Below are 24323 nucleotides of genomic sequence, written 5' to 3'. Positions count from 1 at the left end.
CGACAAAATTGAAAAAAAAAAAACACCGTTTTGTAACTTTTGGGGGCTTCCGTTTCTACGTAGTACATTTTTCGGTAAAAATGACACCTTATCTTTATTCTGTAGGTCCATACGATTAAAATGATTCCCTGCTTATATAGGTTTGATTTTGTGGTACTTCTGCCACCAGTTGATTTAAAAGTAAAAAGGTTTTCACCAGAGTACCCCTTTAAGGACATTAGGAAAGATTTGTAACATTCTGATTTCACTTTGTCATTATGGGGTATTATGGAGTGCAGAATGATGGGGAAACTTTTTTTTATTTTAGCACAAGACCGCAACATAACAAAATGTGCAAAAAATGAAATGGTCTGAAAACTTTCTGAATGCATTGTATGTGCAGGAAGTGAGAGGAATACAAGCTGTTTCTTGTAGAGCAGCAGGAACACTGCTGACATAAATCTGCAGTATTCTATGGGAATACAGTGACCCCTCGACCTACGATGGCCCCGACATAAGATCATTACAACATACGATGACCTCTCAGAGGCCGATGCATGTTTAAGGCAGCATCAACATACGATGCTTTTGTATGTCGGGGCCATCGCATAAACGGCTATCCGGCAGTGCAGACTGCTTCAGCTGCCACCGGATAGCCGTTTACGGTGCCCCGTGTGGTCCGCTGACGATCACTTATCTGTCCTCGGGGCTCCGGTGTCCTGCCCACTCCGTCCCGTCATCCAATAGGAGCGGCGTGCATAACAATGTGATGGCGGCGACGGAGAGCGCGGATGCTGGGGAAGCAGAGGCCTTGCCGGAGCGTAGGGGTCGCGGCGACAACGATGGAAGGCGACATCCAGGGCAGCGGTGACGGTCCGGAGCGGCGGGAACACATGAGTATAACCTCCAATACCAGTGGTCTTCAACCTGCGGACCCCCAGATGTTGCAAAACTACAACTCCCAGCATGCCCGGACAGCCGTTGGCTGTCCGGGCATGCTGGGTGTTGTAGTTTTGCAACATCTGGAGGTCCGCAGGTTGTAGACCACTGTCCTTTACTTTACATTGCACGGATCCCTCAACATACGATGGTTTCAACAAACGATGGTCCATTTGGAACGGATTACCATGGTATGTTGAGGGACCCCTGTACTATGGGAGTACTCTGCTTGTAAGCGCAGAGGTTCTGATAACAGAAATATTTTAGGTAACTGATCTTCGTACAATTTCCTAACATATTGGTGTCACCTAAGGTGAACCAACAGATTAAGAAAAAGTAGTTTGACCTGACAGTGCACTATGCGGTGTGAAGTCATCTGCAGGTATCACTGCTGAGCTGAGGTTGAAGGTCATGAGTAGAAACAAATAAGAAATAGTTTCCTTTGTTTTGTATTCCGCTTTCATGTTTGTGTTAAATGTACAATCTAATGAATTCCTCTGAGGGCAATTTTAGGAAAAGTACAGTCTGTCTTTTGATTCACATTAGTAGGCACTGGAGCGTGAATTTGGCTGAATAGGAAATATTTTACAGTTCACAAGATTACGGATTGTCTTAATGATTGTGTATGACGCACTCCACTTTTCCAAATAGAAAAACCTTTCTTTTGGCATATACTGAGCAGGACACATGCATCTTGTTCTGTAGCTGGAGGGATTACCTTAGCTTCTATCCCCAAATTCCTGCTATATTTTTCAAGTTTAATTTAGCCTGTACGAATATATATATATATATATATATATATATATATATATCTATGTCTAAATTATCTGGCATGTCATAGATACATATGAGAGCCACTGGGAACCCCTGCAATCTCCATGCAGCAGTCATCATGATTCTAAGCAGAATGTTTAGAAAGCTGGGTTCCCGCAGCAGGACCCCTGCGATCATACATCTTATCCCCTATACTTTGGATAGGAGATAAGATCTCTAGGGGTGAACTACCCCTTTAATACTGGGTTTACACATAAAACTTTTTGTGGCCTTGTTTTCTTATTTTTAATTGAATTTGATTGATTGTAATTGAACAACTGATTACAAAAATTCTGTTCGTTTTTTGTGTCCATGACTACACTTAGGGTCCATGCACGCTATGGAAATTTGATGGAATTAAAGGGGTACTCCACTGGATAACATTGGTGCCAGAAATGTAAACAGATTTGTAAATGACTTCTATTTAAAAATCTTAACCCTTCCAGTACTTATCAGCTGCTGTACGCTCCAGAGAAAGTTCTTTTTTTTTTAAGTTTCCTTTCTGTCTGACCACAGTGCTCTTTGCTGACACCTCTGTTCATTTTAAGAACTGTCCAGAGTAGGAGCAAATCCCCATAGCAAACCTATACTGCTCCGGACAGTTCCGAAAATGGACAGAGGTGTCAGCAGAGGGCACCGTGGTCAGACAGAAAGGGAAATTCAAAAAGAAAATAACTTCCTATGGAGCATATAGCAGCTGATAAGTACTGGAAGGATTAAGATTTTAAATAGAAGTAATTTACAAATCTGTTTAACTTTCTAGCACTAGTTGATTAAAAAAAAAAAATGTTTTATGGTGGAGTACCCCTTTAAGCTTGCAGCAGCCTACTATTGTTTTCAACGAGATTCTGCTTCTCTGTGCACAGGGCAAATTTCTACGGTGAGATTCCAGACTCCACCAGGGCAGCTGGGCTAAGGGTGCATTATTTGATTCTGTCCGCAATGGCCATGGGCTCTTTACTAAAAAAAAAAAATAAATACCGGCTTTTGCATATTTTTTTCTACAAAATTATCGGCAGAGGCATTAAAATACCGGCTGTGCCAGAAAATATCGTCTGGGAGGCATCCCTAGTATGGGCTTCTTAGGGTTCTTAGTATCCAGACAGATCACCACATACTGTCATGGCCGTAAATGTTGGCACCCCTGAAATTTTTCTCACAGAAAAGGATTGCAGTAACACATGTTTTGCTATACACATGTGTATTCTCTTTGTGTGTATTGGAACTAAACCTAAAAAGGGAGGAAAAAAAAGCTAAGTGGACATAAGATCTCAGACGCAAACCCAGCTTTCTGACTCTGGGCTGTACAGTGCGACACAAAATCCGTTGTTAATCCTCAGATTTCATGATGCCTTGTACACATTCAAGGCACCCAGTGCCAGAGGCAGCAAAACAACTGCAAAACATAATTGACCCTCCACCATATTTTACTGTAGGTACTGTGCTCTTTTCTTTGTAGGCCTCATTCCATTTTCGGTAAACAGTAGAATGATGTGCTTTACCAAAAAGCTCCATCTTGGTTTTATCTGTCCACAAGATGTTTTCCAAGAAGAATTTTAATGTAGTCTTGCTTTTCTATGTCTCTGTGTCAGCAGTGGGGTCCTCCTGGGTCTCCTGCCATAGCGTTTCATTTAAATGCTCTGATGCTCCCTGAGCCTGCAGGACAGCTTGAATATCTTTGGAACTTGTTTGGGGCTGCTTATCCACCATCCAGTCTATCCTGTGTTGAAACCTTTCATCAATTTTTCTCTTTTATCCACGCCCAGGGAGATTAGCTACAGTGCCATGGGTTGCAAACTTTTTGATAATGTTACGCACTGTAGACAAAGGCAAATCTAGATCTCTGGAGATGGACTTGTAACCTTGAGATTGTTGATATTTTTTCACAATTTTGGTTCTCAAGTCCTCAGACAGTTCTCTCTCTTTCTGTTTTCCATGCTTAGTGTGGCACACACAGCATCACAATGCAAAGACTAAGTGAACTTCTCTCCTTTCTATCTGCTTTTCAGATGTGATTTATATATTGTCCACACCTGCTACTTGCCCCCAGGTGAGTTTAAAGGACCATCACATGCTTAAAACAATCTTATTTTCCCACAATTTTGAAAGGGTGCCAATAATTTTGTCCAGCCCATTTTTGGAGTTCGGTGTGACATTATGTCCAATTTGCTTTTTCTCCTCCCCTTTTTTGTTTAGTTCCAATACACACAAAGGGAATGAACATGTACATAGCAAAGCATGTGTTCCTGCAATCATTTTCTGTGAGAAATACTTCATTTTCTTGAAAAAATTCAGGGGTGCCAACAATTACTGCCATGACTGTACCTACCACATTTTGGTGGTGCCCATCTGATGTTTCTTGGACTTAAAGGCCTACTCTGGTGCCAGAAACTTTTAAAGGTTTGTCAATTACTTCTAATAAAACATCTTTAACCTTCCAGTACTTATCAGCTGCTGTATACCACATAGAAAGTTGTGCAGTTCTTTCCAGTCTGACCACAGTGCTCTCTGCAGCCACTTCTGTCAGGGTAAGGTACTGTCCAAAGCAGGAGAGGTTTGCATTTGCTCTGGACAGTTCTTGACAGGGACAGAGGTGTCAGTAGAGAGCACTGTGGTTAGACTAAAAAGAACTACACAACTTCCTCTGTAGTATACAGCAGTTGATAAGTACTGGAAGGCTAACGATTTTTAATAGAAGTAATTTACAAATCTGTTTCTGGTTGATTTAAAGAAAAAACATTTCGCCAGAGTACCCCTTTAACCCCTTAAGGACTCAGTGTTTTTTTAGTTTTTGCACTTTTGTTTTTTCCTCCTTACCTTTTAAAAATCCTAACCCTTTCATTTTTCCACCTAAAAATCAATAATATGGCTTATGTTTGCGTCACCAATTCTACTTTGCAGTGACATTGGTCATTTTACCCAAAAATTCATGGCGGAACAGAAAAAAAAATCATTGTGCGACAAAATCGAAGAAAAAACGCCAATTTGTAACTTTTGGGGGCTTCCATTTCTACACAGTCATTTTTCGGTAAAAATGACACCTTATCATTATTCTGTAGGTCCATATGGTTACAATGATACCCTACTTATATAGGTTTGATTTTGTCGTACTTCTGGAAAAAATCATAACTACATGCAGGAAAATTTATACGTTTAAAAATGTAATCTTCTGACCCCTATAACTTTTTTATTTTTCCCTGTACAGGGTGAAATGGGGACTCAATTTTTGCGCCGTGATCTGAAGTTTTTATCGGTATGATTTTTGTTTTGATCAGACTTTTTGATCACTTTTTATTCATTTTTAATGGTATAAGTGACCAAAAATACGCTTTTTTGGACTTTGGAATTCTTTTGCGTGTACGCCATTGACCGTGTGGTTTAATTAATGAGATATTTTTATAGTTCGGACATTTACGCATGCGGCGATAGCACATGTTTATTTTTTTTTTATTTACACTGTTTTATTTTTTCTATGGGAAAAGGGGGGTGATTCAAACTTTTATTAGGGAAGGGGTTAAATGACCTTTATTAACACTTTTTTTTTACTTTTTTTTTGCAGTGTTATAGGTCCTATAGGGACCTATGACACTGCACACACTGATCTTCTACACAGATCACAGGCGTGTATTAACACGCCTGTGATCAGTGTTATCGGCGCTTGACTGCTCCTGCCTGGATCTCAGGCATGGAGCAGTCATTCGTCGATCGGACATCGCCCTCCCGGTGTCCTATAGGCTGTTCTGGACGCCGCGATTTCACCACGGCGGTCCCGAACAGCCCGACTGACTAGTCGGGATAGTTTCACTTTCACTTTAGAAGCGGCGGTCAGCTTTGACCGCCGCTTCTAAAGGGTTAATACCGCACATTGCCACGATCGGCGATGTGTGGTATTAGCCGCGGGTCCGGGCCGTTGATGAGCGCCGGGACCGACGCGATGTGATGCGGGGTCGCAGCGCGAACCCCGTTTCATATCGCGGGAGGCGGCGCAGGACGTAAATATGTGTCCTGCGTCGTTAAGGGGTTCAATACACTTCTATATATATATATACAATTCTAATAGAACATGAACACATTAAAAAGGTGGAAAGGAACATTCCAAAGTGAACTTAGCATTACTTGTACCGGAAAAGATATGTTTTTTTCTAACATCTTCATTAAGTAGGTGGAATCTGCAGTAATTGTACAATAACATTCTTCTCTTAACATTTTATATACCTCATTAAACACCACTGCGATGTACAGTAAGATTAGTCGTCCAATAGGATAAGTACTACAACAGGACTAGTCACTGGTGCCATGGCAGTGAAATGTGTGGCTACATAGTAAATGACTTGTCTGATCCAAGGCCAACATGTTGTGCGTAACTAGTGGTGTAACCTGTTTCTCTGGGCAGAATCTGAATATCTCTAGATAGAGAACCTGCGTCTATGACACTTGCATCATGTACAACTGGGCAGAATTGTTGTTATGTATTTAGATTAAACTTTACTCTAATGGGTGCACGTCATTAGCACAGAGCTTATGTAAAAGCATTGTAGACAGCGTATATAAGACAATCAAACATCTACAAAAGGTTATTCATGTCTACAGATAGGTAACTGCTAGGAACTGCAAGTAATTCACTATTTTAGCAATTAAACTGGAATCCTATAGCTGCAATTGAGCATATAAGATACATTTAATATCTGTGGCAAAAATGTAAGAAATCTACACCAATGGGTCAAAAGGTGTTAAAAGAGTTTATTGACCTTTACTAACATCTATTTTCAACAAGTATTGCAAAAGCTACAACCATCTCAGTTATACAACTATAACTGATCTTCTGAGTATAGGGGTGAGATCCGCATTGAATCTGTTGTGACTGATCTGCATGAAAAACGTATATGGAATTATATATATCGTATCGTATTTCATGTGCCGACGGCAGTCACAGGGGGACTACAGAGCAGGATACCAGCTGCAGCTGGGTAGCAGTGTGTCCGCTTGTAGTGGCAGACTTCCTGCTGTAGAGTTCGCTGTTGAGCTCGCTCTGCAGTCCCTCTTGCTATATGCTGCAGATGAACCCCATATGACCCTGCCATTAGGGTGCGTTCACACAAGCGTATTTTGTTTCATACTCGCTACATGTTTCCTGCGGCAAGTTTGAAAGAGGCGGGCACTTATAGTGGACATGGGGAGTGCAAATATTGCTTGATGGAATGTATGTATTAAGTGATAGGGGAGATTTATCAAAAAATTTGTAGAGGAAAAGTTGACAATTGCTCATAGGAACCAATCTTATAGTATAGTAAAGTAAAAATGATTCCTATTTTGTCCCCCAGATCAACTGTATTGGAATATACACATTACCTGTACTGGGCCGTTTTCTCTGTTGGAATATGCAGGCAGAAAGTGAACCTGCCATCCTCTGTCCACTTTGTCTCTTCTCTCACCACCACCCTCAACCCCCAACAGGGACAGAGATAACGTGACACAGTCCTGGCTTTCCGCATCCTCACCTTGTAAGCCACGCCCTTTCTGACATCATGCCAGCAAACCACGACCCTTTCTATCAGTCTTGGCAGTAAGGACTGCTGGGAAAGGTAGTTTTAAAGGAAAACGGCCATCCCGCTCACCCACACTAAACCCAATACACTGGGTTATAGTGCGGGTGAACAGGAGACCGATTTGGGGTCTCGGACTAACATACATACCTTCAGTCCGGAGCCCGGTCCCTCTGAAGGTCCACCTATTTCTTCGGTGAATTGTGCACAGGAGGTGGGCCTGCCGCTCCAATTTGAATATTCATGTGGCACTGGTCACCAGTGCCCATAGCTTTGTAAGGTGCCATTTGAACAGCAGTGTGGGCATCCGACATAAAGTGAGGAGACCTTGAAGAGGTAGTCCAGTGCTGAAAAACGTATCCCCTATCCTAAGGATAGGGGATAACTTTCAGATCACGGGGGGTCCGACCACTGGGGCGCCCCGCGATCTCCTGTACGAAGCCCTGGTTCGCTGGCCAGATAGCGGGTGTTGACCATCGCATGAAGCGGCAGCTGACACGCCCCCTCAATACATTGTTATGGCAGAGCCGGAGATTGCAGAAGGCAGCCCTCCGGCTCTGCCATAGAGTTGTATTGAGGGGGCGTGTCAGCCGCCGCTTCGTGCAGTGGTCAACACGCCCCATTCCCGCAGGCTGCCAGGGCCCCGTACAGGAGATCACGGGGGGCCCCAGCGGTCAGACCCCCCGCGATCTGAAACTTATCCCCTATCCTTAGGATAGGGGATAAGTTTTTCAGCACTGGATATCTCCTTTAAAAGAATGCTCCCTGTATAAAGTATAGAAAATATCTCTATAGAAGTGTGAAGAAAACTGTATCTCCAGTGTCAAGTGGCTACACTGTTAGGGCTAATTCACACTACAGAATTATGACTGGAATTTCCACAAGGAATCTGTGGGTGGATTCCTCTTACTGCAGCCCTCTCCAGAATCTGTGCTTAATGTCGACCTGTTAAGAGCCATCCAATTTACTACAGGGACATATTCAACCTTTCTGCGGAATCCAATTCTGCTATGGAAGTTCTACAGAAACTTAGTAGCAGAATACTGTAATAGACCAATCTTTTTTTTTTTATATTTATTATTTCTTTTATCAAGCAGTATAAGGCATACATATTTACATTACAATTATCATTTCCATGTAATTAGACTTACTTCTAAACATATTCCATCACCAGGGCTGCCATCAGAAATGTTGGGGCCCCTTACACAGCTCAGGCCTGGGCCCCCTGGACACCCCTCACAGTACCGCCAATTGCCCATACCGCGTTGCATGTCCTACGACGTATAACATGATACCAGTATCAGCATTACAAATTGGGCTGCTACCCCCATGCATTCTCCCCCTTGATCAACCTCCCGTTCCATTTCAACCACTCCCCACTGTGCTATATCATTTGCCACCCCCCTGATCCTCCCCATGCCACTTTATTTCCACTCTCTGATCCCCCCTGCCACTTTATTCCCCCCCTCTGATCCCACTCCCTGCCACTTTATCCCCCCTCTGTTCCCCCATGCCACTTTATCCCCCCTCTGATCCCCCTGCCACTTTATCCCCCCCCTGCCACTATATTCCCCACCCCCGATCCCCCCTGACACTTTATTCCCCCTGACTGATCCCCCCCTGCCACTTTATTCAGAGATAATGGGGAAGAATTATCAGATCCTGTGCAGAGGGAAAGTGGAGCAGTTGTAGATCGCTTCTTTAATTTTTCAGATGCCTTTAAAAAATATATATATTTTTAAAGGAACAATCTGGTTGCTATGGGCAACTGCTCCACTTTCCCTCTGCACAGGATTTGATGAATCTCCCCCATTATCTCTGAATTTCATGTGTGTTGTGGCCTCTGTGATTACTTGTGGTTTTCTCCGGATGCCTCATATACATGTTTTTAATTTGGTTGGTGTTAACAAAATAAACTTTTAGCGATATGTGAACCCTTTTTTTGTTTTGTGTAGGTACTTTGTTTTGGAGTTTTACCCTTACAGTTACAGTCGCCGGCAGATCAGCCAGATATTGTGGCAGCAGTGGTGGCCGGTCACAGGGGGCTCAGTCATGATTGTGACGGCTGCGACCATGAGATTTATACCACTTGTGTATTACAGCCAGAATACTTTTCATTTTCCACTTTCAGACCTATATGGGGCTTGTTGTTTTTTGTGCCACCAATTTAACTCTGTAATGGCATCAATCATGCTACCATGAAATACACAGTAAAAAAAAAAAAAACGCCATTTTGCAACTTTTGGGGGCTTCCGTTTATACAAAAAGTAGTATACTTAAAATCCTCCTCTTCTGACCCCTATAACTTTAGCATTTCTCCATATACTGGGATGTGTGAGGGCTCATCTTTTGCGCTCTGATCTGTAGTTTTTACTGGTACCATTTTTGCTTTGATGCGCCTTTTCGATCGCTTTTTTTTAATTTAATTTATTTTTTATGGTAAATGAAATTACTAAAAATTAGCAATTGTGGACTTTGGCATTTTTTAACAATTATGCCATTGACCGTGTGGGATAATTAACGTTATATTGGAATAAATTGGACATTTATTTATTGATTCTTAAATCAATAAATGTGGTGGGTGTGTTAAATGCAGTGTGTGGGAATTATATAGTGCAGTGTTTTCCAAACAATGTATCTCCAGCTGTTGCAAAACTACAACTCCCAGCATGCCCAGACAGCTGTTGGCTTTCTGGGGATACTGGGAGTTGTAGTTTTGAAACAGCTGGAGGCCCACTGTTTGGAAAACACAGACATAGTAATTTGTGTTTGAGTATGTAGTATAGGTTACCTTCACATGATACACATTCCCCTATACAGGAACTTCTTCCTGGGCCTCCATTGCATAGTAGTCAGGCTCCTCCCACCCATGTGACTGATCACATGGTAATGACATCACCAAAGGTCCCCTGCCTCCCATACATGGCCCGAAGTTCGGCAGTTATCGCTCCATTGTGCTGCTGTCGTCTGTAAGAGCCTTATCCAGGGAGGAGAGGACAGATGGCAGGAAGTATTTTGCAGCTGCCAGTGAAAGCAGGAGGCTGCTGCTTAAACAGCAGTATTCTGTGCTGGGGCTGCTGCAGGGGGGTGCAGCAGGGGCCCGGCCCCCCCTGGGAGATGGGGCCCCTTACTGGACTACTGGCTGTACCCCCCTGATGGTGGCCCTGTCCATCACAATACTACTTTTAAAAAAAATAAAATACTACTATTTTATTTTATACCTCTACCAACCCTAAACTTTTTTTTTTCAACCAGTGAGACGAAATAAAATGTAATCTCTCTCCAGAATTTCAACCAATATAGATCCCTTTTCCCAATTTATCAAATTATCAACCTTTCTAATAAATTGCTGGAATGTGGGCGGTTTGTCCACTTTCCACTTTTGAGCCATCAATTTCCATGCCATATATGGTAAACGTGATACCACAATTTTGGAATGTTTTTCCAAGCTGAGATTTTTAATATAACCTAGTATACAAATTTTGGGGTCATGGGGAATATCTATTTTAAAGGTCTGTTCAATAGCTTTGATAATATAAGACCAAAGCTCTGCTAAACTGGGACAACTCCAAAACATATGTAACAGACTGGCATCTTCTCCCATACATCTGGGCAGGCCCGGACTAAGTGGTTCATATATTTCTGCTAAAAGCAAAGCCTCAACTTAAAGAGACAGTGACAAAAATCGGCTTCTCCTAAAGCTGTACTATCTTTAACTGTACTTTTCCACGCTAGATTCAAAGCATATGTACTGTATGGATCTGCATCAGGAGTTACATAAAGTTACTGTTGTTTACAGAAACCTTGGCTGTGAGAAATCTCATTACTGGTCTTTGCGAAATGCAACAGTTTAATTTAAAAAAGGACACTGTGGGGTTCACAGAGAGACATTGGGGGAGATTTATCAAAACCTGTGTAGAGGAAGAGTGGTGCAGTTGCCCATAGCAACCAATCAGCTCGCTTCTTCCATTTCTAAAGAGGCCTGTGAAAAATGAAAGAAGCGTTCTGATTGGTTTCTATGGCAACTGCACCATTCTTCCTCTACACAGGTTTTGATAAATCTCCCCCATTGGGTTTACCTCTTTAGCCATGTGACATATCAGGGACTACTACTCTCATTATTTTAACCCACCCATAGAATTTCTCTTGAATTTACTAACCACCTTTTTAGCAGCAATCTGTGGACAGAGCTTGAAGTGTGGGCACAGCCAGGTGGGAGGGTAGGGAAGGGCGTCTTGTTTCCTTTGAGCACCTTGGACTGCATCTGCCCCCTTGCTGATACTGTGTATGGTACAGACATTCGAAGGGATTGCACATTTGTCAGGAGGAGGATAAGTTGCTCTTAGGGCTGCCGTGATGCCACAGGGAGAAAACCCCCACGAAAAGTACTTGGCCAAGATTGCCCTGTTGCTAAAAATAGAGACTGTCATCACCAGGGAACACTTGTGGAACACTGACAGTTGGGTCGCCGCTGTAGGTAAGGACAGTGTCCAGGATCTGTAAGTGTGGACGATCAGGTTATGTGGTAGCCACTTCCCTGGGTACGCCAGAGAGCTAGATAGTGGCTAAGCAATGCAACGACCTAGCCGCAGGCTTGCTGACAACCAGTGCAAATGCAGCGCCCCACTGTAGTATTCTGTGAGGTTTAGGGGGACCCTTCCGTACCACAGAGGCACGTAGGTTTCTACTGGTGTGGTCTTCCAGGTGGTTGAGATCTTAAAAAAGTGTTGTTGGTGGAAAAAACCTTTAATGTGTTTGCATCCAACAAGTACCACTGTTGTTTAACCCCTACAGGACCCATGACGTAACGGTACGTCCCGACATCCTGGGTCTTAAGGACCAAGGACGTACAGTTACATCATGGGCAGTTCTGGTACCCCCCGGGCGGGGATCGGACCGGGATGCCTGCTGAAATCATTCAGCAGGCATCCCGTGCAAATGCCCAGGGGGTCATCAGACCCCCCCATGTCGGCGATCGCGGCAAATCGCAAGTGAATTCACACTTGCGATTTGCGCGATCCCGGGTCATTACGGGTCTATAGTGACCCGGAATGTAAGGGGAATCGCGGGTGTCTAAGACACCCAGGATCCCCCTGAAGCGATAGGAGTGAAGTGGCACGGGTGCCACCCCTCCTATCCCTGCTATTGGTGGTCTAGACGCGACCACCAATAGCAGATTGGGGGCGGGGGGGTTTACTTTCGTTTTCCCCGTCCTGCCCTCCCACAATAGGCGGGGCAGGACGGGGAAACGACGGGGACCGGCACCGAAGATCCACTTAGCGATCCGGGCGGGCGACGGGGGCTGCGGGCGACGGAGATCGGCGGGCGGCGATGACGTGCGGCTGGATCTGACGGAAGCCGATGAGTTGCCTAGCAACATCTGGAGGGTACAGTTTGAGACCATTGTACAGTGGTCTCTAACTGTAGCCCTCCAGATGTTGCAAAACTACAACTCCCAGCATGCGCAGACAGCTGTTTGGGCATGCTGGAATATGTAGTTTTGCAACAGCTGGAGGGCTACAGTTCGAGACCACTATATAGGGGTCCCTAAACTGTAGCCCTCCAGATCTTGCAAAACTACAACTCCTAGCATGCCTAAACAACTGTTTGCTGTCAGGGCATGCTGGGAATTGTAGTTTTGCAACAGCTGGAGGACCACAGTTTGGAGATCACTTTGCAGTGTTCTCTAAAACTGTCGCCCTCCAGATGTTGCAAAACTGCAAATCCCAGCATGTCCAAACAGCAATCATCTGTCTCGGCATGCTGGGAGTTGTAGTTGCGTACCTCCAGCTATTGCATAACTACATCTCCCAGCATGCCCTTCGGCGATCAGTACATGCTGGGAGTTGTAGTTTTGCAACAGCTGGAGGCACACTGGTTAGAAAATACCGAGTTAGGTAACAGAACCTAACTGAAGGTTTTCCAACCAGTGTGTCTCCAGTTGTTGCAAAAGTACAACTCCCAGCATGCACGGTCTGTCAGTACATGCTGGGTGTTGTAGTTTTGAAACAGCTGGAGGTTTGCCCCCCATGTGAACGCACAGGATACATTCACACAGGCAGGTTTACAGTAAGTCTCCTGCTTCAAGTTTGGGCTGCGGCAAATTTTTCGCCGCAGCTCAAACTCCTAGCGAGAAACTCACAGTAACACGTCAGTGCGAATGTACCCTAAAACACTACACTAACACATAATAAAGAGTAAAACACTACATATACACCCCCTTACACTGTCCCCCCACAATAAAAATGAAAACCATATTGTATGGCAGTGTTTCCAAAACGGAGCCTCCAGCTGTTGCAAAACAACAACTCCCAGCATTTCCGGACAGCCACTGACTGTCCAGGCATGCTGGGAATTTAGCAACAGCTGGAGGCACCCTGTTTGGGAATCACTGGCGTAGAATACCCCTATGTCCACCCCTATGCAATCCCTTATTTAGTCCTCAAATGTGCATGGAGCTCTCTCACTTCGGAGCCCTGTCGTATTTCAAGGAAACAGCCCCCCAAAATTTGTAGTGCAATTTCTCCCGAGTACGGAGATGGGGTATCTCCGTACTCGGGAGAAATTGCACTACAAATTTTGGGGGGCTTTTTCTCCTTTTACCCCTTATGAAAAGGAAAAGTTGGGGCTACACCAGCTTGTTAGTGTAAAAAAAATAAAAAAATTTACACTAACATGCTGGTGTTGCCCTATACTTTTTATTTTCACAAGCGTTAAAAGGAAAAAAAGACCCCCAAAATTTGTAACGCAATTTCTCCTGAGTACAGAAATACCCCAGATGTGGGCATAAAATGTTCTGCGGGCGCACAACAAGACTCAGGAGTGAGAGCGCACCATGTACATTTGAGGCCTAAATTGGTGCTTTGCACAGGGGTGGCTGATTTTACAGCTGTTCTGACTTAAACGCAAAAAAATAAATACCCACATGTGATCCCATTTTGGAAACTACACCCCTCACGTAATGTAATAAAGGGTACAGTGAGCATTTACGCCCCACAGGTGTCTGACAGATTTTTGGAACAGTGGTCCGTGAAAATGAAAAATTTTATTTTTCATTTGCACAGCCCACTGTTCCAAAGATCTGTCAAACGCCAGTGGGGTGTAAATACTCACTGCACCCCTTATCAAATTCTGTGAGGGGTGTAGTTTCCAAAATAGGGTCACATGTGGGGGGTCCACTGTTCTGGCACCACGGGGGGCTTTGTAAACGCACATGGCCCCTGACTTCCATTCCAAACAATTTTTTTCCCAAAAGCTCAATGGCGCTCCTTCTCTTCTGAGCATTGTAGTGCGCCAGCAGAGCACTTGACGTCCACACATCGGGTATTTCCATACTCCGAAGAGATGGGGTTACAAATTTTGGGGGCTCTTTTCTGCTATTAACCCTTGCAAAAATGTGAAATTTGGGGGGAAACACATTTTAGTGAATTTTTTTTTTTTTTTTTACATATGCAAAAGTCGTGAAACCCCTGTGAGGTATTAAGGCTCGCTTTATTCCTTGTTACGTTCCTCAAGGGGTCTAGTTTCCAAAATGGTATGCCATGTTTTTTTTTTTTGCTGTTCTGGTACCATAGGGGCTTCCTAAATGCGACATGCCCCCCAAGCAAAATTTGCTCTCAAAAAGCCAAATATGACTCCTTCTCTTCTGAGCATTGTAGTTCGCCCGTAGTGCACTTCAGGTCAACTTATGGAGTAACTCCATATTCAGAAGAGATGGGGTTACAAATTTTGGGGGGTATTTTCTGCTACTAACCCTTGCAAAAATGTGAAATTTGGGGGGAAACACACATTTTGGTGAAAAAATTATAATTTTTTTTTACATATGCAAAAGTCATGAAACACCTGTGGGGTATTAAGGCTCACTTAATTCCTTGTTATGTTCCTCAAGGGGTCTAGTTTCCAAAATGGTATGCCATGTGTTTTTTTTTTTTTGCTGTTCTGGCACCATAGGGGCTTCCTAAATGCAACATGCCCCCCAAAAACCATTTCAGAAAAACTTACTCTCCAAAATCCCCTTGTCGCTCCTTCCCTTCTGAGCCCTCTACTGCGCCCGCCGAACACTTTACATAGACATATGAGGTATGTGCTTACTCGAGAGAAATTGGGCTACAAATATACATTTTCTCCTTTTACCCCTTTTAAAAATTCAACAATTGGGTCTACAAGAACATGCGAGTGTAAAAAAGGAAGATTGTGAATTTTCTCCTTCATTTTGCTGCTATTCCTGTGAAACACCTAAAGGGTTAAAACGCTGAGTGAATGTCATTTTGAATACTTTGGGGGGGGGCTCTTTTTATAATGGGGTAATTTGTGGGGTATTTCTAATATGAAGACCCTTCAAATCCACTTCAAACCTGAACTGGTCTCTGAAAAATAGTGATTTTGAAAATTTTGTGAAAAATTGGAAAACTGCTGCTGAACTTTAAAGCCCTCTGGTGTCTTCCAAAAGTAAAAACACATCAATTTTATGATGCAAACATAAAGTAGACATATTGTATATGTGAATAAAAAAAATGTTTATTGGAATATTCATTTTCCTTACAAGCAGAGAGCTTCAAAGTTAGAAAAATGCAAAATTTTCTAATTTTTCATCAAATTTGGGGATTTTTCACCAAGAAAGGATGCAAGTTACCACAAAAAATTACCACTATGTTAAAGTAGAATATGTCACAAAGAAACTATCTCGGAATCAGAATGATAACTAAAAGCATTCCAGAATTATTAATGTTTAAAGTGACAGTGGTCAGATGTGCAAAAAACGCTCTGGTCCCAAGGTGTAAAATGGCCTGGTCCTTAAGGGGTTAAAAGAAAAAACTAATCATTGCTCAACTGTTGTCTGAGATGATTTCTCAAGGGGAACCCATCACACTTGACCACCTGTTACAAGAGGGTGAGATAGCAAAACAGAATCAGGACAGGAATGGAAAGGATAAAGCAATAATCCTTCGGTTGATAATTAGGTAAGACAGTAGTGCCATGCTGGGAAAAAAATTGACTCAGGAACTGAGCCTCTGATCAGAATGGGTAACAAGGAAACCAGTATTGCAAAAATACAGTATTAAAGAAATCTAGGCTGGCAAGTAAAAGTAATGGCAGTAAACATTTGTGGTGAGGGTATGAAGGGGCAAGATGTTATAACCCTAGGAGCAGATGCATTAACCCCTTGTATTCGTGACGCCAGGGCGTGGTTAACCTCTGCACCACCCGAGGTATGGCCGCTGAATCTTGGAACAACGGCAACTTTACACAGTCTTTACAATTCAGTTACGCCCAAGGAAATGACCAGTGACCAGCAGACCTACTCTGAATTTAGACAGACTTGACTGACTTGACCAGGACTGACTAACTAGACTTCACCCCTTGTGACCTATGGAGCACTTGGTTGGTGGAAGCTTGGCGGCGTGGTTAGGCCTTGGGTCTTTTCAGGACACCAGACACTCTCAGGTGTTGACTGTTCTGTACTCAGCAAAGACTGGAACTCAAGAGACTGAACTAGCTCATCCCTTAGTTTATATAGGAGGTCTTTTGGGGAGTCCTATAGGTCACCTCACAAGTCACCTGGTCATTGACACCTTCCCTGGTTACATGACTTGCTAACAACATTTAAAGGCATATGAACATTATAAAGACATTCTCATATATAACATAAGGCACTTATTAACCATTTGAGATATATACAATAAGGGTGGACTTAGGAAGCACTGAGATAGAGTCCGCCACACAGGACAGAAAGGTACAGGAGTGCAACTCCTGCACTGGGCCACCGCAAACTCCCCCTCTTAATAAAAGTCATCCTCGGAGCCCAGTCCTGGAGGGTGGATGAGATGAAGTGGCTACTGGAGGCCATTCAATAACAATAGTGAGACAGTTCCTGGGGCATTGCACCAATGTCCTTCACAGGGCTTATAAACTGGGGAAGAGTCCATGTGGCATTTTACACAACATCCATACATGCTCAGTCTTTAGGGTGATTAACCAGGATAATTGAACAAAATTATTGTTGAGATGGTTTGGTCCTGTAACTGCTTGGTGGTCAATAATTGGTTTGGATCGGGCTGCCTGAGGCTCCCTACCTTGATGCCTGTGCTAATGGGGCCCTTCGGCTTAAGCTACTTATCCCCATAACTTTGGTCTAGCAGTTATAGTTTTTACAACACATGAAAACATTACATATGTACACAATAGCTCTGCCACCTTAAGTGCTACTTACACCTTTCATGAGAACTCGAATTTGATGACTGATGTGGACTAAATATATTGACTATCAAGGCTACAGTCCTGACTAAATATGTGACTTTTTTAGTTACACAAAATATGCTATGTACATTACTGACTATCTGTAAATAAAATTATATTAGAATTAGTTATTCTATAGTGACTGGACATTAATACACTAGAGAAGTGTAACTTTTATACACGTAGACACTTTATTCTTTATACCTAATATGCATGGCGATGAGGTGTTCGGGTATACTTCTCCTCGTCAGGACACCTCCTATACAAATGGAATGAATAAAAGAACATTAGGCACTATAGACATTTTGTGTGAACATATTGGGGGACATTTATCATTCAATATAGACGTTTTTTCCGTCTATCCTTGGCGCTTGAATGTCGCAGTTATGTAAATTTAGCGACTTATATGCGACTTTTTGAATAGAAGTTTCCTAGCCTTTTGCGTAGCAATACACCGTTTTCTGATTTAGACATGCACTGCACCCTTATTTATCATATGCAACATTTATAATAAGTCGCAAAATATTGCGCTAACCCCGATTTCTAGGGGCAAAAGTACGCATACCAAAAGCAAACGTACAAAACCTCTCTACCCTGCGCAAACAAACAAACGTGCACAGCCGCAGAGAATTCATTATCTAAGGTAGACACAGATGATAAATTACACGCTGCTAAGCAAAAAGTTAAAAGCAAAAAAGACCAGTAAAAAAAAGAGTAGGGTACACTTTTAATGATCAATGTCCCCCTATATATATATACACTTTATTACAAGGTGACTCGCATAATACATTTTCACAATGATAATTGTGATCACATTCACTTGTGCAAGACATTAAACAATATACTACTCTTTAAGTAGTTTTGAGTTCCGCTGCACAGTTCTGGTACAGAAGAGTCTGAAGTAAAGGATCACGGCTGTAAGCTGGGTACAAAACATGCGCAGAATGATTGCAAATACAGTAGTTCTTGGTTAGTCCACCAGGCACATTTCTTCAATGTTACGTAGAACCACAGTGGTACTTCCACAAACAACAGTCAGTCTCACGACTTAGTAGTAGTAAACAAAAGGATCACTTAGAAACTTTCCATCCTAGCCTTGCCTGTCGGACTGCTTCCTAGGCTGGGACATGTAACGGGGACCATGGAACTGTGCCCCCTCTAAAGGACTAACGTGAGGGTTTCCAATTCCTTTGAGACAACTTGGAATCTGTTATGGTAGGACTCATGGTGACTACCATTTATACAGCAGCAGCTTGCGCCACTGGGGGACAATGTGTTGGTGCCTGATCATCTGGCCAAACCTCCTCCTCAGTAGGAATAGGCTGAGGAAAATTGGTTAGTGCCCAGTGAGTAGGCCAAACCTCCTCAAGGCCAGGAGTAGGCCTGGGCACATCTGTAGACATCCTTTTCTTGGCTCCTGGTACATACTGGGGCGCCATCGCAGAAACCACAGGCAGGAACTCTTCTTCTTTGACATAGCCTTTCCCCTTGGGGGGCAGTAGACCAAAGGGATCGTCATTCCCGTCCTCCGATGGGAAGTAGGCGAAGGGAAGTTGCGTTGGGTTCTTTGGACGGGTCACCGCTGCAGCCCATTCTCCCCTCACGCTGTTGACCGGAGTGTATTCCACTATCTCCCTGCTCTTGAGAGAATGCAGATTTGGAGGGAGATAGTCTCTTTTAACGGCCATCTATTTTACTAGAATGGTTCCACCGTGATGGCAGTCCATGAGGGTTCCATACCCCCGCACCTTATCAAATTTAATGACCGTGGCTCTGCGCCTCTCTAGAGGTGGCTCTCCCTCTCTGGGGTGTTCTAACACCCTGATATACAGGGCTTCAAGGCTTTTTTGGTCCTTTTGTTGTGCTTGGTGCACTTCATACAGCATTTTGCTGACCAGCGCAGGACTTTTTTGGGCATCTCCTGCACATCTTTCAGGCACAACTCTTTCAGGCACAACCAGCACTTTGTTACGCAGCATAACTTCAGCCTGTATTTTACACATGGTGGGCACAATTTTTCTACTGTTCACAATGCCAGATAGCAAACGTTTCTTCACCGCCCCCTCTATTTCACAAGCGCCTCGCAACATACAAGTTTCACTGACAAAGTACCGTACACTTTCTGGTGCAATATCTTTTCGCATCAGCGCGCAAATTTTTTCTCAATGCTGGACACAGTTCAGACTGGGGGGGTAATCTTTGCATAAGGTGCACACGCGTATCCTGTTCGTGACGCCAAAAGTTGCGGTTAGGGTGTGATGAGAGCAGATGTTATTACCCTAGGGGCAGATGGCATCAACCCCTTGTATTCGTGATGCCAGGGCATGGTTAACCTCTGCACCCCCCGAGGTATGGCCGCTGAATCCTGGGTTGGCGCGGGGCAAATAATGACTCAGATGCCAAGTTACAGAACAATGGCAGCTTTACTAAGGCAGACAGATGGAATAGTCTTTATAGCTCAGTTAGGCCCAAGGAAATGACCAATGACTTAGGAGACTTGCGGGTTCGCTGGGACTTGTAGTGGACTTGGACAGAATGCTGCAGACCCACGCTGAATTTAGACAGACTTGACTGACTTGACTAGAACTGACTAGACTTCACCCCGTATGTAGCTTACCAGGATTTTAAGTTCACCTATGGGGCACTTGGTTGGTGGAAGCGTGGCTGCGTGGTTAGGCCTTCGGTCTCTTTAGGACACCAGACACTTTCAGGTCTTGAATGTTCTGTACTCAGCAAAGACTGGAACTCAAGAGACTGAACTAACTTCTCCCTTAGTTTATATAGGAGGTCTTTTGGGGAGTCCTATAGGTCACCTCACAAGTCACCTGGTCACTGACACCTTCCCAGATTACATGACTTGGTAACAACATTTAAAGGCATATGAACATTATAAAGACATTCTCATATATAACATAAGGCACTTATTAACCATTTGAGATATATACAATAAGGGTGGACTTAGGAAGCACTGGGATAGAGTCCGCCACACAGGACAGAAAAGGTACAGGAGTGCAACTCCTTCACTGGGCCACCACACATTCATGCATCAATATTGAAAGTAGAAATACATACAGAGCAAATACAAAACAAACAACAAGATGTGGAGAGAGCAGAAATTCACCAGGCACTGCAGTACTGCCTCATACAGCATGTACGGGAAGAGATCACACCTGCAACAATTGGACCGCTGCTCTAAAGTCTCTTATAGCCAGGGGTGCTCACTATGCAATACAAGCGAACAGCAACCAGATATGGAAGTAGTGGAAATAAGTGGCACTCACCCCAAAGATGACTTTGAGAACAGGAACAGGATGTAATTCCAAATAACAGCGTACAGGTAACAGGAAACAGGTAGTCTTCAAGCGGGGAGGACAAAGACCGTAGCCACGGTCAGAAGCGGGGGCACACCACGAAGCAACAACTAGATTCACGTCATCACGACGCTTCTTCCGGTTGCAGGTGTACGCCTTCCCTAAGCAGGTGGGTTACTTAAATACACACCTTCACATAGCCCGTCACAGGTACACAAAACAAATAGTGAACAACAATAACAGTATGTGCATGTTTAAAAACACTTAGAAAAAGCAAAAAAATTTGACTATCACAGGAAAGAGGAAAAGTCATGCGTTTCATTTAGTCCAAGCAGACCGACGGCATCCAGCTTAAGAATCCACAGTGCTTCACGCTGTAAAAGGTAGCAATGCCTGTCTTCACCCACTGGAGCTACTCCCACTCTCTCCAGGCTGGCAAATTGATGACGTGAAACTAGTTGTTGCTTCGTGGTGTGCCCCCGCTTCTGACCGTGGCTACGGTCTTTGTCCTCCCCGCTTGAAGACTATCTGTTACCTGTACGCTGTTATTTGGAATTAAATCCTGTTCCTGTTCTCAAAGTCATCTTTGGGGTGAGTGCCACTTATTTCCACTACTTCCATATCTGGTTGCTGTTCACTTGTATTGCATAGTGAGCACCCCCGGCTATGAGAGACTTTAGAGCAGCGGTTCAATTGTTGCAGGTGTGATCTCTTCCCGTACACGCTGTATGAGGCAGTACTGCAGTGCCTGGTGAATTTCTGCTCTCTCCACATCTTGTTTGAATTTGTGTACTAGTCTACATTGCACCATGAGCACGCAAAATACTTCTGCCGTGGGAGATACGGTGAACATGATTACAGAGTCTGAACAGACACCTGAAACCATGGACACAGGGATCAGAGCGGGTCGAGTAGATGCAGGGGCATACTTTCAGTCGTGTGACTCACAGGTTGACCTCCTGAACTTGAGTACAAAAAACCTTGAACACCGGGTTTATTCCTTAGGTGAAAAAGAAGTGCCCAATTTTTTCCAGGTGGTAATAAATCCACTTTCAGTCCACCCATCATACAGGGCAGTAATGTCGACCTATTCCAATAAGCAGTCATGAAGGCAATGCAGGCATTAATTTACCCCCCTCCTCAGAACAACCTCCCCCCAATGAAAAACGTGCATTGGAATGGCTTAGTAATAGAGAACTATATATTACAAAAGCAGATAAGGGGGGAGCCACAGTAGTCTGGAGTGTTGCAGCCTATAATACTGAAGTGGAACGTCACCTTAGTGATGTTAATACATATATGAAATTAAAAGACAACCCCACCAGACTTATTTTAGATAATCTAAAATCACTACTGAGACGATATGTGGAAGGTTCTATTATCAGTCAAAAAACTGCAGAAAAGCTAGTCCCCTTGTCACCAAAACCAGCTAAATGGTACGTGTTACCGAAGGTACACAAGAGTGTTACCCACCCCACAGGTAGGCCCATAGTGGCCGGTATAGGGTCTCCTACGAGGCTACCTCGAATGGCTTTTGGCCCCTCTCTTAAAATCAATCCCCACTTTGTTAAAAGATACAGGCGAATTACTGACAGCCTTTGAGGGCTTATGCTGACAAGACTCCTACAAATTAGTCTCCATTGATATTGAAAGCTTGTACACCCGCATCCCGCATGGTGCGGATGTACAGGCCATGCGTTCTTTTCTCTCGCATGGAGACAGATCCCCCAGGTTTATTGATTTTGTTTGTGAGTCACTCCTCTTTGTCCTACAGAACAACACATTCCTACACGATGGTCAGTGGTACAGGCAGGCCCATGGCACAGCCATGGGCACACCTGTGTCATGCACATATGCAAATATTTTTTTGACCGTATTTGAACAGGAATTCATTTTTTCTTCAAGAAATCCGTTTATCCATTTCATCAAATATTATTTGAGATATGTGGATGATGTGTTAGTTGTGTGGGACGGAGAGGAGTCGGACTTTGCTGCATTTGTGCAGTACATGAATGAAAAAAACACAGTGAACATGTTGTTCACTAGTGTGTTTGGCAACAAAGCATTGGATTTTCTAGATGTCCATTTGGAGATTAAAGATGGTTCCCTTGTAACATCAGGATACCGAAAGGAGACAGCAAAGAATGTCTTGCTGCACTATGAGAGCTCACATCTTCCCCATGTTAAAAATAATATACCTTATAGTCAGTTTTTACGACTAAAAAGAGTAAATAGCGATCCTAACACTTATCAGATGCAGGCAGAAGCCCTCATTACATGCCTCCTTGAACGCGGCTACCCCAGGAAAATAATCGAACAAGCCTATGAGAAAACAGAAAAAAAGACACGAGCTGAGCTGCTACGTCCCAAAAAGAATAGAGCCGCTAATAGCAATATAGATAGACGCTTCACTTTTTCTTTTGCCAATTCACCCCTTAATGATTTAATTCGGAAAGTTATCTATGACAACTGGTATTTTTTTTTTAAATGATGATGAATTAGGAGTCCTGGCAAGAGAGAAACCAATAGTTACCTTTAGGAAATCTAAAACCTTAGGTGAGGTAATCAAAAAGAATAAAAACAGGAGGTCTCAGGTTGTTACCAACTGGCTGACAGACTCAGAGCCGAAAGGGAATTACCCATGCAGGAATTGCAATTATTGCATTTATAATCTAGCCAAGAGAAATTTTTCCCTTGGCGGCTCGGAGATACATGTCAATCAGTTGATAACTTGTAAATCCATCCATGTCGTTTACTGTTTAATATGCCCTTGCAAATTTTTTTATGTGGGCAAAACGAAGTGAAGGAGCACCTCTACTCTCTCAGGTCCCCGGGAAGGGATCCCCCAGATTTGTCTCACATATGGCCGAAATCCATGGAGACAGTCCTGTGGGGTTAAAATTTGCCGGCCTGGAGAGAGTGGGAGTAGCTCCAGTGGGTGAAGACAGGCATCACTACCTTTTACAGCGTGAAGCGCTGTGGATTCTTAAGCTGGATGCCCACTAAGGACAACAATAAATAAAGTGTTATTATTATAATAACGTCAGCAGAGAGAACTGTGCTCGTGATGTCATCAGAGAGCTTTCCAAAAAGAAAAGAATTTCCTCTGTAGTATTCAGCAGCTAATAAGTACAGGAAGGATTAAGATTTTTTAATCAAAGTAATTTACAAATATGTTTAACTTTCTGCCACCAGTTGATTTAAAAGAAAAAAGGTTTTCACCGGAGTACCCCTTTAATGAAAGGCATGACTTTTCCTCTTTCCTGTGTCACATTTTTTTGCTTTTTCTAAGTGTTTTTAAATATGCACATACTGTTATTGTTGTTCACTATTTGTTTTGTGTACCTGTGACGTGCTATGTGAAGGTGTGTATTTAACTCCTTAAGGACCAAGAACGTACAGGTACGTCCTTGGTCCTGCTCCCGTGATATAACGCGGGGTTACACGGTAACCCCGCATCATATCACGGCGGGCCCGGTGTCGTAGTGAAGCCGGGACCCGC

The 24323-nt window shown here is 43.5% G+C and overlaps 1 long non-coding RNA gene across 1 annotated transcript in view; it reads right to left on the bottom strand.

The window, feature by feature from the left end:
* LOC130366909 (uncharacterized) overlaps positions 1-10105 on the bottom strand; it is a 104056-nt gene extending 93951 nt beyond the window's left edge. The window contains exon 1 of the long non-coding RNA XR_008891993.1: positions 10066-10105. This is a non-coding gene — a long non-coding RNA (uncharacterized LOC130366909). The remainder of the gene's footprint in view (positions 1-10065) is intronic.
* Between the last annotated feature and the right edge of the window lie 14218 nt (positions 10106-24323).

This window comes from Hyla sarda, chromosome 4 (assembly GCF_029499605.1).
Source record: "Hyla sarda isolate aHylSar1 chromosome 4, aHylSar1.hap1, whole genome shotgun sequence".
Taxonomy (NCBI): Eukaryota; Metazoa; Chordata; class Amphibia; order Anura; family Hylidae; genus Hyla; species Hyla sarda.
This window is presented reverse-complemented; position numbering and strand designations above follow the sequence as displayed.